We start from the raw sequence: 4,432 nt of genomic DNA, 5'->3' as shown, positions 1-4,432 counted from the left end.
CGTAGTCGGCAGGATTCGAACCTGCGCGGGGAAACCCCAATAGATTTCTAGTCTATCGCCTTAACCGCTCGGCCACGACTACTTGTCTGGGATCACCTGAATGTGCATATGACAATGTGTGAAAGGTGAGACCGTTTTGAACAGTTGGCATTGAGTTAGGCACTTCACACAGTCATGATATTATCAACATAACTATGATTCACTCATGGTTTTCATCAACGATGGAGACATTCTAGCATTGTCAGACAATGTTACAGGAGCACATTCTCAGGGCTATCACTGTTACCCATACCAAGGTCACTCCTTCTTTTCCCGGAATCTGGTCAAGAGACTTGCCCTTGACAGGGAATGGGAAATCTGCTCCTGCTGTATATGTACACGACTAATGCTGTTGATATGGCCACCCACAATGAAGGTGGATTAGCACACACAAGACGGAGACAGAAGTAGAGTTGGATGGCTGCCTGCTCGTGCTCTAATGTTACACACATATCGTTCTTTATCTTGCTGACAGTTTTGACCTGTTAGTGAGGTTGTGATACAGAGGCTGAGTTGGTGGCAGATTTAAGGCAAAGGGCCCTGTGGTCAAAAAAGAACATAGGGTCCTGTTACGAGGGAGTTGGAGGACCTCAAAGGGTTAAATTAAGTCTGAGGCCGGAGGAGGAAGAGGAGGAGCCCGCCAAGGGAAGTGAGAGCAATTAATGAAATAAATGGTGAAAGAAGCAGACGTGTCATGTCATCCTTCCGTCGCTCCTAAGGGACAAATCCTTCTAACAATTGGCGGCCAGGATAAAGCGAGTCACTAACCTCATTCTCGCAAGTCACAAACCTCGTTCTCCTTGAACCAGCACTACACTGTCCTTTCTGTGTGAGCTTCACGTACCACACCGCCACCCGGTGTCCTTTGGTCCGCAGGGCTGGCCTTGCAGCCTCCAGCCCTCCCTGCGGCACCCACGACGGAGGAAAGAGAACCGAGAAGAGAAGCAGCGCCGTCCGCAGTACCCTCATGGTGAGCGAGTTCACACGCATGCAGGAGATCACGCAGCATAACTTTGGGAAGCTGGCAGCATTAGCAACACAATGACAAGCCCCGCCCCCTCAGGCCCAAGCAACAGCGACAAGCCCCGCCCCCAGAAACAAGCAAGGCCGGGGAGAAAAGAAAAAAAAACAATACAACAGGGACACTGGCACCTGTAGCAGCACGCTGCCCCCAGAGCAGCCATTAATATTTTTTTAAAAAGACGAACTGGCAGGGCTGCCAGTCCTAGCACCGATAACTGAGGGACAAGACCCCATCAACACTAGGCACCTGTAAGGGGAAAGGAAACAAATGAAAACTAGTCATACACTGTTGTATGGCTCACAAGGCATGTTGTGAGTAAACACCCACCCCAGCTATGACAACCACGCCTGGTCCTGCGCTGGGGTCCTACTCCACTCTGTCCAGGCTCCCTGGGCACAACTAAGTCCCAAATGGAACACAGCCAGAAGGTGCCCATCCTACGGGCTTGAGACGCAAAGAACATGGTGGACCAAGCAGATGGACAAGACGCACCCATGCGCACCGCAAGCAGCTTAGCATTCCTATGGAAACCAGCACCATTCAGCCTCTTATCACAAGCAGAAAGAGGGCCCAGATAGACAATATGGGTCGATGACTTTGCCGGTTTCATCAAGGCAGTGGGGGAAGAAAAGTCTCCAGTACTCAAAGACATTTTCACGAAACTGGCTGGGCAGAGATAAACGGCATCATCAAGGCCATGCCGCCAGGAGACAGAAACACGTACAAGACACTTGTCACCGCATTGGACAGGAAGCTCATTATACATTTGAACAGGTACTATGAGCGATATGTGTTCAACCATTGCTGTCGGGCCTCCCACAAAACGGTGGAGGAGTTTGTAACGCGACTCCGACAGAAACTCGTCCACTGCCAATTTTCTGCTTTCTCGGATGAAGACGTGATCCGACTCCATGTCATAGAAGGTTGTCTGTCATCCGTACTCCGGAAACAACTCCTGAAAAAACCCCTATCGATTAACGAGGTGGTAGATATGGCGAGGATGCATGAGAGAGAGGAAATACAGGCCTCTGCCATTGAGACGCCAAAAAAGAAAATGGACTGAGAAGTGACGGTTGTGGCATTCACCGGAGGCAGAGAAGGGGAGAGAAACACCACAGGCCACCAGACTCTGCCGAAAACGCAGCAGAGAGAGGCATAAACCCAACCGAGAACAGGAACACGGCTCTAGCGGTAGTGTTATCGTTTTGGCTAACTGTTCCAATACACAGGGCCATGCCCGGCGATGACTCAGAGGTGTTCCAGATGTGACAGAGAAGATCACTTCCAGATAGTGTGCCGGTAAGGGAGACCGTTCTCGCCGACGTGCCAGCCACAGGCGACACGACTGAGCTGGAGGATGCCATACAGACCAGCTCAACTGTTCCCACAGTGCAGACAGTGCAAGTCCTACCTGCAACCATCGAGGCGGATGATAAGGTCAATGGTACACAGCGGAGAATACAGTGAAGCCTCCGTGAATGAGACATTATTTCAACTGGAATACTATGAAGAAACACATGGCCACCCCGAGGATCAATATACCAACTGGGACGAGTTCTCCTCCTAGACCCAGAAGTCCCAAACGAGTTTGTGAACTTCATCCAGGGAACACATAAAGGCAGTGATGCTCCGAAGGTGAGGCTAACGATGGACACAGTCATGCACACATTCCTCATCGATACCGGAGTGACCGTCAACATCATGGGGGAAGAAGATTTTAGACTTACAGGGAACTCGTAAAAGTTGTTGCAGTCCAAAGCAAGAATCTTTCAATGGGGAGCCAGCATACCACCACAGTCAATCAGACAATTTGAGAAATCATTCTTATTCAAAGGGAAAAGGATCAACGCCATCATCCTTGTGCTGCGCTGCCCTGTCCAAGGTAAATGTCTCCTCAGCTACCGTACCGCAGAAGCGCTTGGCCTGATCGACATCCACTTCAACGAACGAGACATGGTGATGTGCACAGGCAGCCAGCCAAGCCGTGGGTCAATCTGCCACCTAGCGGGGTGCCCGCTCACCAAGGAACAGATCAAAGGAATGTTTCACAAACTGTTTCAAAGGCTGGGCAAACTGAAAGGAACAGTGATCATCCTCCACATCAACAGCCAGATCAAGCCCGTCCCACAACACCCGCGCAGAGTGGGCTTCCATTTACAAGCGGCCGTGTCGCAGGAACTGCAGCAGGTCCTGGACAATGACATCATTGAAGGAGCGACAGGGGCCACCCCGTGGATCTCACCACTGGTAGTGGTGCCAAAGGAGGGCAAAAAAACTACGCCTCTATGTTGACATGAGTGTAGCCAACACCGCCATAGAGAAGGAGTGGCACCCAGGGCCCAGAATTGAAGACATGATTGTCAGTCTGAACTGTGCCACAAAATTCTCAAAACTTGAAATCAATCAGGGGTACCACCAGCTCGAGCTGCACCTCGATTGCAGAGGGATAACGACATTCGCATCGCATGACGGCCTCGTTTGGTACAAAAGGCTACATTTTGGTATCTCCTCCGCCGCGGAGATCTTTGAAGGAACTATCAGGCACCTACTCCTCCCAGTCTGGAGAGCATTCAACTACTCAGACAACATCCTGGTTTACATTACCATGCAAGAGGAGCATGCAAAGCTCTCCTGGAAGTTCGTGAAATACTGAGGACAGCAGGACTCATGTTGAACTATGAGAAACGCAACATCAGCAGAGACAAACTTAGGTTCTATGGACATATGTTCTCCGGGGAAGGGATGAAGCCCGACAAGGTACGGGCGATCAACAAGCTCAATGAACCTATCAACATTGGGGAATTTAGATCTTTCCTGGGAATGGCAGGATACTGCGCCCACTATCTGGAAAGGTACACCATTACAGCCGAGCTGCTGCAGCGACTTCTGAGAAAGGACAAACCTTTTAGGTGGTCAGGAGATTGCTAGAGGGAAGTTGATGCAATCAAAAGGGAGCTGGCTAGCGCAAAACACCTAGCATACTTTAACCCAAGCTGGCACACCAAGCTCGTCATAGACGCCAGCCGGGTAGGCCTATGGGCCATCCTAGTGCAACGGGAGAAGCCAGACGCTCCAGCGAGATGCGTCGTAGCCTAATTAAGCAGTTATCCCCACAGAGTGCGCATACTCGCAGGCGGTGAAAAAAAACTTAGCAGCGGGGTGGGCATGCCAGTATTTCCAGCACTTTGCAGTAGGAAAAATGTTCATGCCCGTGACGGACCACCAGGCCCTTCCATCATTATCCGGGAAGCCAAGGACAGAATTAGCCCCCGAATAGAGAGGTGGGGTATCCGCCTCCAAGTGTATGACTACTGCATCGGTCACCGACCGGCAGGAGACAACAAGCCGGCCGACTACATCTCGAGGCCC

General features: G+C 50.9%; 1 non-coding gene across 1 annotated transcript; it reads right to left on the bottom strand.

The window, feature by feature from the left end:
• Positions 1-82, bottom strand: TRNAS-AGA (transfer RNA serine (anticodon AGA)). The gene has a single exon. It is a non-coding gene; the product is annotated as a tRNA-Ser (tRNA).
• Positions 83-4,432: the final 4,350 nt, after the last annotated feature.

This window comes from Ambystoma mexicanum, chromosome 1p (genome assembly GCF_040938575.1).
Source record: "Ambystoma mexicanum isolate Mex_15411 chromosome 1p, UKY_AmexF1_1, whole genome shotgun sequence".
NCBI classification, from domain to species: Eukaryota; Metazoa; Chordata; class Amphibia; order Caudata; family Ambystomatidae; genus Ambystoma; species Ambystoma mexicanum.
This window is presented reverse-complemented; position numbering and strand designations above follow the sequence as displayed.